The sequence below is a fragment of the Staurois parvus genome, unplaced genomic scaffold (assembly GCF_062004578.1).
Source record: "Staurois parvus isolate SC_StPar_1 unplaced genomic scaffold, SC_StPar_1.0 ptg000294l, whole genome shotgun sequence".
NCBI lineage: Eukaryota > Metazoa > Chordata > Amphibia > Anura > Ranidae > Staurois > Staurois parvus.
Genome location: NW_028318090.1, coordinates 453,531 through 469,186, shown reverse-complemented (window position 1 = coordinate 469,186; position 15,656 = coordinate 453,531).

Here is a 15,656-nt window from a genome sequence, read left to right as displayed (position 1 = left end):
GTAAGCCACATAGACTTTGCAGACATTGTCTGGTTCTATACAATTAAACTCAAATGTTCTGTATTTTAGAGCCACAGGTTCTATATTCTTGAAGCATGAATCCCTTCAACGTGAAACTCTTCCTGACAATAGCAACCTATCCTCATAGTCACACTGCAGCAAGTGTTTCTGCTCCAGGCACCACCACCAGTCCTGGGCAGCCTGAGCTTAAAGTGAATGCCCAGGCATTACCTACATTTACCTCCAGCCTCCTTGACAAAAAACAGCTTCTTCCAGATAACAATACATGTAGGGATAGGACTTCTGGTCACTTCCATATTGTGGAATGCACACTGGTTTGCGGAAGGTAGCAGAGCGGTGGTGGTTTGGATTACATATTCAGCTGGCTGGTTTACTTTGGCGCTGTTTTAACGCACTTTTATTGTAAGTGCATCTTTTTTATTTCATGTGCAATTTTTTAATAAAGAGGTATACGGTGTCCCTTATGAGCCTGAAAGATGTACCAGCAGGGTCAATTGGGGCTATCCAGTGGAGACCTTTGTTTTGTCTAAAGGGCTGTTTGACTTACTTATTGAATATAAGTGGTCAGATAATTCTGGTAAGTGGTCACGTGTTTTGGGGGAGTTTGAACAGCATATTTGAAGTGCTCAAAATTGAACACACTTTTCACCTCAAGAAGTGTGACACTTTGTATGGACACTATTGCAGTTGTGATCATGGACACTGGTTTTGTACTATAGAGCACTTTATTAATAGTAATCATTACTGCACAGTCTGTTGGCATTGGTGCACTTTATATGTATAGTCATGTGGATCCCTATCTGAATCACTTTATTGATATAATAATGGTTAAAGAGTCTAAGGTCGCCTTTAAACAAATTTGGTTAAAACCACAGCTTGTGCTGTTGCTGGTGACATAATCAGGCCTGGTGGTCTGTTCCTGATGATGTAGACATGCTCTCAGAACTACATTTCCCAAGATCCCATTTCCTACACACAGTGTGCATGCAGGCTCTTGGGAGTCAAGTCATTATTTTGCTGGGAAAGAAAGTCTATATATACAGTACATGTGGAATGAGACAGAGACATGTGGTGGAAAAACAGACAGGGCTGCTTGGGATTATAGAACAGCATATGCTTTGTGTTGTCAAACAGGATGCACATGCAGTGTATAAAAAGTAAGGGGAGGGAAAATGGACAAGGGAAATGTACATGTGTTTGCAACGGTAGAGCAGAGATGGAGAAAGCCATCATTCAAGAAGAACTCTAGTCGTCACACTGTCCAGCTGAGTGTATACAACTTCTCCCTATGAATGTCCATGTTCACTGACAGAATGCAAGTGTTAAATCCAAACGCATACGTTCCTGTGCTAAAAATGGCAGTGTGTATAAGTGGGTGCTGCAGCGACTGTCGTCTGGAACCAAACAGAATCAGCAAGGGAGAATGTCACCAGCACACGGAGGATCACCAATATGGGTCCAAATGTTTAATTGAACGATCACATAGTTATAGCAAGGCAATGTTTCGCAGTCTCGCAAGACCCCTTCATCAGGCCTGTGACCAATGTCACAGGCCTGATGAAGGGTTTCTGCAAGACTCTGAAACGTTGCCTTGCTGTAACTATGTGATCGTTCATTAAAACCTTTGGACCCATATTGGTGATCCTCCGTGTGCTGGTGACAATCTCCCATATCCACGGACAGACTGTCATTCAGTCTCAACCAGTAAGTGAACAGTAATATGCAGTGTGCCATGCATCTTATTTTGCTATTAAATATTTTGATAAAGGGAACATAAGGCTGAACATATGCCAAGCATTTCTGCTTGGTCATGATTTTGCTTTCATGGCATGCATTAAGTTCTCTAATCAAAAATAATTTATTCCAATAACTCATGACAGTTAAACTGCAAGTGAATCTTCCATTTTTAGTGAAGAAACACACTAAGCTAATCAGAAGAACAGAAAGTTATATTATGCGCTGGCAATACATATGATGAATGATGTAACCCAATCCAGCAGTGTTGTGATCTTTCCATGTATGCAAAGTCACCTGCACTGTGTGAGATCTATACTGGTCAGTAAGATGTACCATCTCTTGTAATATCTCCTGTGCAGAACCTTTAATCATTTCCTTTACAAGAAAAAACAAAAAATGTGCAATTGTTTTACTGCACACGTTAAACAAAAAGTTTGGAGTGCTTGTCACCTAGTGAGTCACTTTCATAACTGTCATCTCTCTCGGAAGTTCTCCATAAGGTGTCCCCCTCTATGATTAGCCTAATGCCACTCATGTCTACTGCAGTTTTGTGAACATTCAGTGATGTTTTTGGAGTTCTGAGCTACCAAATGATTGAAAACGGATTGACATTGTGGTAGATTTTAATTCTTTCCAAGAAAATATAGATTGTTTGCTCACTTAAAATCAGGAAATGATGGAATCTGTGGGCAGATTTCTGCAAACCATCCCATTCTATTCCATATGGTCATGTTTCTGAATGAATGGTGACAGAAAGCTTTAACATTGCCACATGTATGGCTCAAAAAAAAAAGTGTGGTCATACAAAGCCCAATCCTGTGCAGATGATTTACACATGACTTGAAATGTTAGGTGAGGCTACTCTACAGCACTAAACATTTTTCCAATCAGCAGCACAGCAATGCCTTCAAGGATGGCTATATATACTCTTTAACCTATTGGGTGATTTACTACAAGTGGAGCAAGGAAAAACAACACAAGGTAAGCACTTACTCCTAGCAACTAATCAAGATTTATCTTATATTTTCCAAAAATACAAATCAAGGAACAGAATTCACTGAGTCACAACAAGCAACAGCTCCAACTTAGCTGCATTTTTTTTTCTCTGCAGTTTTTATAATTTAACCATATTTTGCAAATTACCTAAAACACCCAGAGGAATCCATGCGGGTTATTTGGATAACATAACGGGTATCTGATGGCCATTGGAGCCAGGTCCGTGGTGCTGTAAAGACACATTGCTTCCGTTTGTTGTATGATATGAACAAAGTCAGGACTTATACTTGGAGTTTAAAATAATATATTTAATTACCATTTTTTTTTAAATCACAGTTAAAGCATAAGGAAATTATTCTACTTTATTGGTTGCTTTTTTATATTGAGGTTATTTTTAAATTTGCAGCATAAGCATATCTACCAAAATGTTACGTTAATCATAGACAAAGAGCTGCTTGCTTGCCCCTAGCTGTCTGGGACCACCAGGATTACAAGGAATGCTGTACAAACCTAAGCACTAGCTAACCTTCTTATGTTTTTATGATTTATTACAAAATATTGCACCTTCGCACCATACGCTAAGACAAGCATATCCAAATCACGTACTGGAGCAGAAACTTAGACCAACCAGGCCCATGTTAGCTCTAATCAAGTGCACATTTGGCATGTGTAAATTCCACACCTGTTGTCTGGACAAATCTAGAGACATTTTATTATACAGCCAATAAAAATGGGCCTGAGCCTGATGCATTTAGCAGTACATAGTGTATATATATATAAAAAAAATCACAAACTCTCAGGGCAGGTCTGACAAGTGCTTGAGAAGTACAAGGCTGAATGCTGTAGGAGAAAAGGCAGGTGCAGTTACATTGTAAACGTATTTGTACAGCAATATAACAAGCAAAGGAAAAGGAAAATTAATTAAGGGTAGTTTACATTTCCTCTTTCAGCATTTTTTTTTTACTGAGCTACATCTTACTGGCATTTTGTGGAATCAATACAGCACAGAGTTTTAGCAAAGTAACTGAGCTCAGGCCTGAAGCTGGAAGGGACCCAAAACCTTTACGGGCTGTGCTGAGGGAGGTCGGCAGGCTTCTGTGCATTGCTGTAGATTATAGGACAATTCAACTTTTTATACTGACTGAGCAGCACCCCCGAGAATGTGAGATGTGTTTGTCTTATGTCTTCTGCACCCCTTTTTTGTGATACAGAAATGAGGGTGACTAATTAGTGTTGTCCTCAAAATTATTTAAACATATTGTTCTTATCCATATCAGAGAATAGGGATGAGTGAACCAGGCCAAGTTCATTGCCCAGCTCAGTGTTCACGGACTTCCCCTTGGGTTTGACACACCTCCCATGAACTGAACCTGGTAGCTAAACCAATTAAAGTCTATGGGAGGTGAACCTAGCTATTTTTCCTATTTTTTTAAAATATTGTTTAGTTGGGGAGATGATCTTTTCATGTTGCTCAAAAAGTAACATTGAAAATACACAAATCCTTTAAATACCATGCTTGGAAGATGCCTTAAACCTGCATGTGAAGTTGTGGAAAAGTATAACAGTGTAAAAAAAAAAAAGAAAAATCTTTTTTTTTTTTCAAAATTACAACCAGACCCCTATCCAGGCATGTAGCCTGGGGTGGCAAGAAAAGAGAGGGCACTGAGCACCAGGGACAGATTTAGCCTGTCTGATCTGGGGGAGCGGTAAAAAATAGTGAGGGGGCATAATGTCAACCCTGTATATGAGTTACTAACAGTATGTCACACAGTGTCATGACCTGAGAACACTATTATGTATTATGCTGTCATTAGATTATGATGATTAACCAAAACCTGTGCCCCTTTTACATGTTCTGCAGTGGGCCCCCGTCCTGCCATCTTGGGGCCCCCCACAGTGACCATCACCAATGCCCTGTCACAACTGTGTGAAATTCTAGTAGTTCCGCCACTTGTGTCAGCAGTTTTAATTTTTGTTATTTTATCTAGGGGGCAGCAGGAAATAGATAGGAAGAGCAGCATATAGAAGAACTGATGGCTTCCATTTTCCTCCTGCAGCTGCTTAACGCCTGCAGAAGGCAGAGGAGTAGAAGTGGGCTTTCAGTGGCTGCAGGAGGAAATTGCAAGGCATTAGCTCCTCTGTATGCTGCCCCTCACATCCAGGTGTACAGGGGAGCTGCACAAGCTCCCTGGAATGTGAGGCTAAGTCGCAATTGCGACCCCTGTAGTTACACCCCTGGTCACATATAATACTCCATTGTCATATGGAGGGGTCATATACAGAGTATTATGGGGTATTAATACCCCCCAGGGTCAGTTATAGATTGGGGGATCATAGTATTTATATACAGTATATCATATATAATACCATGTTGCCCCCTGGAGGTCAGTCATAGTAGGAGGTTGGTATATTTAATACTTTGTTGCCCCTCATGGGCTCCTCTGCCCCTATCCCCTACTTTTGGGAGTTGTAGTTCACCCTTCTCTGGATGCCTTTCCCCTATGACAGGTCCTCTTTCCCCCTCCCACTGACCGGTGTATGGTTCAGGAAAAGGAGGACCAGGCGGGCATGGTGACAGGGGGGTGGGATTACCAGTCTTTAATCCCCTCCCCCATGACAGTTCATCTTTACCCCTCCTACTGACCTGGTGTAAGGATCAGGGATAGGAGGGCGGTTCGGGTTCAGAGACAGGGGGGCGGGATTACCAGTCTCTAATCCCCTCTCCCATGACAGATCCTCTTTTCTCTCACACTGACTGATGTTATGCTCAGTGACGGGGATGGGCTCAGGAACATAGGGTGAATTTGTTATTAACATACCAGGCTGGAACATGCTCACTTCCGTCATGCTGTCACTGTCCAGGGTGGCCACTGTCAGCTCCTTGTTCCTCTCCCGCACCACCGAACTGTCACATCTCACTCACCGTCCTCCACCTTGCTTCCTCTAGTACTCCCTTGTACTATGCTGGGCAATATGGAGTTTGAGGGTGGAGGAGAAAGAGCTGGGAGGCAGTGCAGGAGTCCCTAAGGCAGGGGTACAATGAGCTGGACACCACACAGATATGCCTGGCAGGAGGACCTGCATAGAAGAGGGCAACATATAGACAAACTGTAAGGAAGGGATAGTCATGGTTACAACAATTGGAGTCATAATACTTTATAAGTTACCAATTCAGAGCTATCAGTGAATGATGTCTCTAGAGCAGTTGCTGTTACTCCAGCATGCATGGCAATACCCAATATGTACTGTATTTAGCAGTTGTTTTCATATGCGCAGTTGGGTTTGTATTTGGGTGTAGGGAAGGGCGAGAATCGCCAGTCGGTACCCGGTGATTGACATGTCCAACAGCCAATAGCGGCGAGAGTAGGGAGGCACGTGCAACTCACGTATATTTACATGACTTTGCATAGCCCTGCCTGTAGCAGTACTTCAGCTATAGGGCGGTGGGAAAGTGGTTAAAAAAAATTACTTTTTAAAAAAAAAGAAAAAAGAAAAAACAGCGCAGGGTCCCTCCAATCCATGCCAGACCCTTTAGGTCTAGTAGGTAGGTTAAGAGGGACCCCACAGTAAAAAAAAACATTTAAAAGTGTGTGGGTTCCCCCTAAAAGCCCTACCATGCCCTTTAGGCACTTGCCGCAATATGACATGTCTGACATTTGCCGATCAGATGTAAACAAATAGGCATGGCTCTGCCCAGTTGTTTACATCTGACCGACAACTGTCAGACCTGTCATATTTCGGCAGGTGCAGATGGGTCAGCGGGCATCATTTTAAAAAAAATTAATTTCAGCGAGTCGGTGTCGTCGGGACAATGGTGGACGCTGTGATTGACAATAGATTACATTGATGGAACCATTTTTTTTGTATTTGTTGGCTTTTTTTAAATTAAAGGACTTTTGAAACGTTTGAAAAACACTTTTTGACAAGTCTGGCTTCTTTATTTTTTCTAAATGTAACCCTTTAGTGAATGGGTAGGGGTACAAATACCCCTTACTCATTCACAAGGGGGGAGCATCAGGGTGCTCCCTTATTTATTGGGGTACCCTGATGCTAATGACCTCCCCTGCCCGCAGACCCCCATAACCACCAGGCCAGGGTTGTGGGGAGGAGGTCCTTGTCCCCATCAGTATGGGGACACCATCCCCATGCTGGGAGCACGTGGCCGAGTAAGCTGCAGGGAGGGGGGCACTCAATCACCCCCACCTTTCCTGCCCTGCCAGGCCTGTGCTCGGATCAAGGATTTGGTAGGAATTTAGGGGGGACCCCATGCTTGGGGGGGGTTCCCTTAAAAGTCCTACCAAGCCTAAAGGGCCTGGTATGGCTTTTAGGGGGAACCCCATGCACTTTTTAAAAAAAAAAACATTTTACTGTGGGGTCCCTCCTAACCTTTCTACCAGACCTAAATGGCCTGATAAGGATTGAGGGGAATGGACCCATGCTGTTTCTTTTTTTTTATGTATTTTTTGTTTTATTTTAATATTTTTAATATTATTTTTTTCAGGGAGAGTATTCTCCCCTCTGCTGCAGTGTAAACAGGCTGATATAGTGTGGGGCGTGGACTGAGCCATGAATGACTAAAATCATTATGACTTTGGTCAATTATGGCTCTCACAGTGCATTGTGCTGTGATTGGCCAAAGCATTGCACCTGACCTGTGATCAGGTGCATTGCTTTGGCCAATCATGGCTCTTACAATGCACTGTGAGAGTGCAGTGCATTGTGGGGCATTTGGTGGCATTTTGTGTATCCTGCTGTCATGGTCACTGATATACTCCAGAGGTCACTTTAGTCCAAAACATTTTAAAGTATACCTGTCATTGGAGGAATATTGAGGCTGCTGTTATTGTCCTTTCCTTTTTGAGAATATATAGTTCCATAGCTGTTATGTTAATCTGGAGACTTCAGAGCTTTCTGAATACCTGACCCTGAATTCTGACAATGTCTTACGGCAGTCTGTTACTTAAAGGTAATGACAATGTATAATCTCTGAGATATCACTTTTTGTGGTTCCTCCTTTTGTTTTGGCACAGGATTATCCAGGTTATGAGCTAACTAGGAAGGGAGAGCGCTGGAATCTTCTCATCTAAGAGATAAAATGCTGACAAAATTAGAATAGATATTTTGCATGGTTACTATAAATGAATGTGTTTTAGATTGTCTTACTAAGCATAAGAGAAATTAATACAAAAATACAGTTTATCAGAGTTTCTGCCTACTTAAAGTGGATCTTTCATACTTCACATATATCACAAGGACACACATCAGTATTAGTAAACAATGCATTTCTGAGGAAAACTGTATCTATTTCCAGGAATAAAAAAAATAGTGCTCCAAGCTTCATCATTTCACTTATAGCCTAGGTCTAGGCAATGATAATATTCTGTTGGTACATTGTGGATCTAGCATACCAAACAATATGACGCTCCTCACCTCTCTTAATTCAGAAGACACACTCCCCTTTACCTCTCTATAATTCAGAAGAGACTCTCCTCCTCACCTCTCTTAATTCAGAAAAGAAACTCCTCTTCATCTCTCTATAATTCAGAAGAGACACTCCTCCTCACCTCTCTTAATTCAGAAAAGAAACTCCTCCTCATCTCTCTATAATTCAGAAGAGACGCTCCTCCTCACCTCTCTATAATTTAGAAGAGACACTCCTCCTCATCTCTCTATAATTCAGAAGAGACGCTCCACCTCACCTCTCTTAATTCAGAAGAGACACTCCCCCTTACCTCTCTTAATTCAGAAGAGACACTCCTCCTCACCTCTCTATAATTCAGAAGAGACACTCCTTCTCATCTCTCTATAATTCAGAAGAGACGCTCCTCCTCACCTCTCCTAATTCAGAAGAGACACTCCCCCTTACCTCTCTTAATTCAGAAGAGACGCTCCTCCTCACCTCTCTTAATTCAGAAGAGACACTCCCCCTTACCTCCCTTAATTCAGAAGCGACACTCTTCCTCATCTCTCTATAATTCAGAAGAGACACTCCTCTTCACCTCTCTTAATTCAGAAGAGATGGTCCTCCTCACCTCTCTTAATTTAGAAGAGACTCTCCTCCTCAGATCTCTATAATTTAGAAGGCATGCTCCTCCTCACCTCTCTTAATTCAGAAGAGACACTCCTCCTCATCTCTCTGTAATTCAGAAGAGACACTCCTCCTCACCTCTCTTAATTCAGAAGAGACACTCCTCCTCACCTCTCCTAATTCAGAAGAGACACTCCTCCTCATCTCTCTATAATTCAGAAGAGACACTCCTCCTCATCTTTCTATAATTCAGAAGAGACGCTCCACCTCACCTCTCTTAATTCAGAAGAGACCCTCCTCCTCACCTCTCTTAATTCAGAAGAGACACTCCTCCTCATCTCTCTATAATTCAGAAGAGACACTCCTCCTCACCTCCCTTAATTCAGAAGAGACACTCCTCCTCACCTCTCTATAATTCAGAAGAGACACTCCTCACCTCTCTTAATTCAGAGGAGACACTCCTCTTCACCTCTCTATAATTCAGAAGAGACACTCCTCCTCACCTCTCTTAATTCAGAAGAGACGCTCCTCACCTCTCTTAATTCAGAAGAGACACTCCTCCTCATCTCTCTATAATTCAGAAGAGACACTCCTCCTCACCTCTCTTAATTCAGAAGAGACACTCCTCCTCACCTCTCTTAATTCAGAAGAGACACTGCCCCTTACCTCCCTTAATTCAGAAGCGACACTCTTCCTCATCTCTCTATAATTCAGAAGAGACACTCCTCCTCACCTCTCTTAATTCAGAAGAGACACTCCTCCTCACCTCTCTTAATTCAGAAGAGACACTCCTCTTCACCTCTCTATAATTCAGAAGAGACACTCCTCCTCACCTCTCTTAATTCAGAAGAGACGCTCCTCTTCACCTCTCTATAATTCAGAAGAGAAACTCCCCCTTGCCTCCCTTAATTCAGAAGACATGCTCCTCCTCACCTCCCTTAATTCAGAAGATACGCTTCTCCTCACCTCTCTATAATTCAGAAGACACGCTCCTCCTCACCTCTCTATAATTCAGAAGACACGCTCCTCCTCACCTCTCTTAATTCAGAAAAGATGCTCCTCTTCACCTCTCTGTAATTCAGAAGAGACACTCCTCCTCACCTCTCTTAATTCAGAAGAGACGCTCCTCCTCACCTCTCTATAATTCAGAAGAGACACTCCTCCTCACCTCTCTTAATTCAGAAAAGACACTCCTCTTCACCTCTCTATAATTCAGAAGAGACACTCCTCCTCATCTACATTTAGCTGCCCTTTTTCACATGTGTACATACGAGGGGCGTTCAAGTCAAACCAGGACTTTTTAGTTTATATAGTAAAAGAACACATTTCAAGGAGTGGAAATTGCATTGATTTTTTTACATACTCCCCTGCTACATTTATACACTTAGCCCAACTAATGCCTGGAAAGCTTTGGCATAGAAAGATTTGTCAGTATGCCTGAACCATACTAGGAAAGCCTGCTTTGCTTCGTCATCAGTGTTGTTTCTCCCAGAAAACACTTGCCATCACTTCACCTGCAGATGCAATTGTTCAAAATTGTTGTGGTGGTGGTGAGTCTTCATGCTTCCATTGCTTTTATGCTCGTTTTGATTCAGGAGTGAAATGATGTGCCCAGTTTTCATCACATGTAATGATGCAATCCAGAAAATCGTGGTCAAAACGCTCCTTCAGTACAGTGCAGACTTCAACTCTTCTGTGCAGGTCAAAAGCAGAAAGCTGTCTTGATATCCAGCTTGCACCAGCTTTTCAAAAATGCAAATGTTCATGAATAATTGTGTCTACTGTTCCCACAGAAAGCTTAGTCTCTTGTGCAATTTCATGACAGGTTCGATTATCCATGATCAGTCATTCCACGCGGTGAATGTTCACAGGACTGACTGCTGTGGGCTGGGAACCACCACGGCTGGAATCGTCAGTGAAGGACGTACAGCCATCTTTGAAAGATTTACCCCATCCAAATGTCTTACTGTGGCTGAGCGTCTCATCACTATACTGTGCTTGAAGTCTTCTGTAGATATCCACAGGTCTTACACCTTAGTTCACAAGGAGCTTCATCACCACACGCTGTTCCATGCACGCATTAACACTGTTGTCTGCCATCTTGATTAACGGTCTCTGGACTGGCCCGCCAGTGTGTTGCCTATCAGTAATAGGACACACTTGCCACTTACTACTGCATGTAGTACCACTACGCTAGCATCCCTTTTTATACCTGTAAAGTTAAAATTCCCATTTTGACTTGAACGCCCCTTGCAAAAGCATTAGAAGATTAGGTATAAATTGTTGAGGAAATAAAATTCATTTTATGATATTTACTTGTGAAAAACACCTGCCTACCACTTTCACAGCTTACCTCTAACTTACTTTATTGTACAATGTCCAACGAGTATGAATTTTACAGGTTGGCCATAGAATTATATATCTCATATACGTATATGGGTGTATATGAATGCCTAAGAATCAAGTGCCATATTTTCCTTCAGACGTAGCCTCAGGGCTTGACTAGAATCTGTTTGTACTATGTCAGTAAAAGTGTATGGAATGCACAGACTGTACCTGATTGATGGCTGATCAGAAGTTACAAAACTGTACATGTCTTTTTAAGAAGACATCTTAAGCTGTGTCCTTCAACTGTCTTTTGAACACACTCCAAACTGACTTGTAGTGTAATTATTCACATGATGTTAGTTTGTCATCCCAGCTGGGCTATGCCATCAAGGAATAGAGCTATTTCAGGTATCATTTCATATTTAGGCTGCAGGATCTTACTGTATGCATAAGCTAATGTCAGCTTTTCTAAGACTTTATTTAAAGAGGTAATATATGAAAAAAATCTTACTTTTTGAACCAATCACTCTGACAAAGATTCTCACCATAAAATGTCAATTTGTGTCAACAGGTGGTTACAGTCCATGTCTGAATCTCACATAGTTCAAATGTATGAGTATTTTAACAATGTTTCTATAATTTTAATGTGCTAAAATATCACTGTCTCAATCTCTTTAATGAGCAAAATTAATACAAGTTTAAGATCTGCTTTGGTGTGCACTGCAAGTTCAGTGGATATCTATAAATTATTCCCACTTTGCAGACCAGACAGCTTGACCTGTTCCACTGGGTTTTCCTATAAAGTGTTACAATAATAAAAGTCTGGCACTCAGTGAAAAAAAAAGAAAATGAGTATTCAGGCTCTGGTATGTGAAAACAAGTCAGAAAGTCTTTTTAAAGGTATTGCCCAAAAAAGCATCCCCACAATTATAAGAAAAAGAAAAAAAAACAACCTGTGGCTTAAATGTTGATTGATGCTAGAATGCATCAGCTTATATGCAAGTTGTATTTATTATTTTTACGTGTACAAGTTTTGAGCCTAACATCTGAAGGGAAGTGGGGGAAGTGGGAGGAGCTAGTCATATATAATTAGGGAAGGTATAAATCTACAGGAGAGTACCAGCCATGAGGACTGCATAATAGCCTGGGAAGTGCATGTTGCCCTCTTTACCCTCGTTTCACACAATTGCGGGCCATGCGGCCCCTGTTTGCCCGGGCACGAAAGCCTATTCGGGCTAGTGTGAACTGAGCGTTAATGACATTATATTTATAAAAATAGATTTTTTTCCTGATTCCAACTGCATCTTTAAAATGAGTAGTATGGGAATGCAGAGGCACTGGTTTATCTTAATTCTGTTGCCCTCCAGTGGATCTAATTAAGCACAGATGGTGTATGGTTAGTTGCTTCCTTGGCTGTTACAGGGAACTCTGAAATGTATAGTTATGAAATCCTCATCACTTCTGGGTTAATTTGTCTTAGAGGAGATCAGGGAATGGATGTTTCCCCATCTCCTCTGTGTGAGCAGCATTAGAGCAGCTTACCACAGTCCAAGTCTTTCCATAGGAACTGGAGAGCAAACGGGAGAGCAAAGGAGCCATCATAGGTGGCTGCAGAAGGGTGAGGGGGGTCCTTCACAGAACTGTGAACACTCTGTAAAAGCATCTGTAAAGCCCTCAGGATCACTTTTACAAAACAGCTGATTGCAGCCTGATAAATACAGGGGCAGCCCAGTGGCTAAATGGTTGGCACTTCCGAATGGCTGTACTAGAGTCCTTCAAATCCCAACCACAGCACCACTTGCCTGGAGTTTGCATATTCTCCCCGTGCCTGTGTGGGTTTCCTCCTGGTACTCCAGTTTCCTCCCACACTCCAAAGACATGCTGGTAAGTTAATTGGTTCCTGTCTAAATTGGCCCTACTATGTACAGTATATGCATGAATGTGAGTTAGGGACCCTCGCCCCTTGAGGGTTAGGGACTGATGTGAATGTACAATATATATGTATACACATGTAAAGTGCTGCATAAATTGATGGCACTATATAATAAAATAAATAATAAAATAAGATCATTGCTGCACCTGTAGACTTATGAGTTCAATACTTGAGTACTTGAGTTCAAAGATACTTAGCTAGTGACATTTTGGAGATCTAGAGGAGATATTGCTGTTCTTGTTTTTTTAGAACTTGAAAAAGATTAGACATTATGGCAGTGGATGTGGATAGTCATATTGGCCATGGCAACTGGGTCGAGCTGCAGGAATTCATGGACAGATAATTTCATAGTATGAGAGCTCTGGAAATAAAAGAAGCTGATGTGTAATTAAATCCATTAGCATCTTCCAAAAAATTAACCATCTAGGTGGACTGATCTTTAGATTTTCATTTAACAAACATCGCTGTCAGAGCTTGGGAAGGATCTAACTTTTTTCCTATGTCACTGTCCTCATGTTCTCCTTCATCTTTCATAATGACTATGTTAATTTACTAGATATCAAACTTTATTTAAGCCAGACTACAGGCTGGCTCCAGTATATTAAAAAGATGCACACCACAGAAAAGTAATGGTAACAGCAACAGCAACACTTCAAAGGATCAGGCCTTTCTTTTTTAAATCATGACGTCAATGAGCATTTGTTGTCTTCCGGCAATGTTATCTTTTTTTATTGACTTAAAAGAAATTATTTATGAATTACCTGCCACATCTATAGAATAAAATATTATTTATGGTTCCAAGTATCTTATTAATCTCATCTGTAGGATTAATACATCCCTATATGTGGTGATGTAAATGGCTCCTGCAAATATTTTTGCTACATAAAAGTCTAAGGAGGTCAAGTATGGACGTAAGTTTGACGTACATCTGATGAGTTTTGTATGTACCAAAAGGGTACCAGATGTAGAGAAAAAAGACAGATACTTCAAGTAATGCTGTTGCGATGGTGTACGATGAAAGTAAAAGATTAGCCAAGACATTCTTTTCAGGTTAAAAAAAAAACATTACATTCTTAGCATCAAATGTTTCAAAGGCCAGCGCCACAGTTTAAACAAAATTTGCAATGTAAAGAAGGACAATATTACAATCAGTTGTAAACAGCAGTTTATATCTAGGTTTGCGTTTGGAGATCTGAGTTTCACAAAAAGTAGTAGTATACATCCACATTGTTAGTGGTACACTGCTTCTGGAATCAAGAGGAGAATCAAGTACAAACTACCTGTCCACTGTTTGCGACTTATGGGATACAGAAAAGACACAATGCTTGAGCAGAGGTGTAAAAAAAAGTGCTTGAAAATCTGTTAAAAACTTAATGAATTTCAGCAATTATAAAAGTCCCACTTTACTTTTCAGGAGAGTAGGATACCCTTTCTGTAAAAGCCTTATTTGAAATAGGTTTTAAAACTAAAGTCACGCTGGCAACTGATGTGTTATCCCCTGTGGTGAGCATAGAGAACAAGGAGATCATCACCCAAGATTCAAGGAAACAGGAGGGCAGCAAAGATGAACAATACATTAATCCAAGCGCAGTTTTTTAAGCCAATATATTAATTCTGAAAAACATAAGTTGTGATTTATCAACAGAGACAGGATTACATACCAAGTGCAACAAGGAACATATGAGATCCTCGGAAAAATTACTGTCAGTAGATATAACTGTAGGCAAGAATGTGAGAGAAAAACATTATAATATTCCCTTTACGCAATTGGTAATTTCACTGTTTTGCCTTATTTTATTAAATATATCAGAAATGGCAAGTTATATTTTAAATATGATGCAAATTGTAATACTTGAGGCTTTAATATGAAACAATTATCTATATTTATAATAGTATGAAACCAGGAAAACACTTGTGGTTCTCTAGGTGCTGTAAGGCTACATTGCTTAGGAAAGACAGGCAGACTGGAAGAACATCCTGCCAATGACAATATTTTGAGACTAGTAAATTCACCATACTTTCTGCAGAGAGATGCAGGTTGCCCAAATCCATCGACCCAGCACTCCTCGGTCAAGGTCATTACAAGGGGGCATGGTCATCCAGTGATGTCACCATGTAGCCCCACCCCTTAACTTATGAAAGAGCTGTCAGATGGTGGAGCCTTCGTTGAAGTGAAGCTCTTTATCATTATTGATGTTGGATCTACTTCAAGGGACAATTTTTTAATTTTTTTTTTTATAAAGGACTTGTTGTGTTTTAATCACTTGGGGGGGGGGATCTGGGGGCCCCCTTGTTAAAGGGGGCTTCCAGATTCTGAAAAGTCAGCCCCTGGTATGGTTACCTTCCAGGCTGCATGCTAAGATAAGGGTCTTAAATTTAATTTGGAGGGGACCCCACATCATTTCTTTTTTAATTTTGGCGTGGGGTTCCCCTTAAAATCCATACTAGACCCGAAAAGGCCTGGTATAGATTGGTGGGGACCTCACACTGTTTTTTTCCACAGTTTTTTAATTGCTGGCAATAGGTTTTTTATATTCAGCTATCAGTGGAGAACCCCGCTGACAGCTGATTACTCATCGGTTGTTAAGGATGTGGTATTCACTGTAATGGGAA